Below are 369 nucleotides of genomic sequence, written 5' to 3'. Positions count from 1 at the left end.
TTACAGTTGTAGGCTTTATGCATATTTCCAGGTTGGTCAAAAACGCCAATGGAACCTTTAGAAATTGGAACTGTCAGTTGCATTATGCAGGAGGCTTTTGAAAATGGACCTCATAAACAAACCAAGCTGTTTCCGTGATGCCGGGGAACAACCAGACCACAGAAGTGGAGTTTGTGATACTGAACACAGTCTGTGTTTGTGTGAAAGCGGCAAATTCACAAGTGCTTCTTGTCATAAATACCTGCTTACATTACAACATCATGTGTAGATTATAAATTCATTTGAAGGAGATTCAGCGAAACTTACATTAGCCGCAAGATGACACTGGTCAAAAAGACATGGTTATGCTGTGTAAAATAATTTACCTGG

This window comes from Haliotis asinina, chromosome 5 (assembly GCF_037392515.1).
Source record: "Haliotis asinina isolate JCU_RB_2024 chromosome 5, JCU_Hal_asi_v2, whole genome shotgun sequence".
Classification (NCBI taxonomy): Eukaryota; Metazoa; Mollusca; class Gastropoda; order Lepetellida; family Haliotidae; genus Haliotis; species Haliotis asinina.
This window is presented reverse-complemented; position numbering follows the sequence as displayed.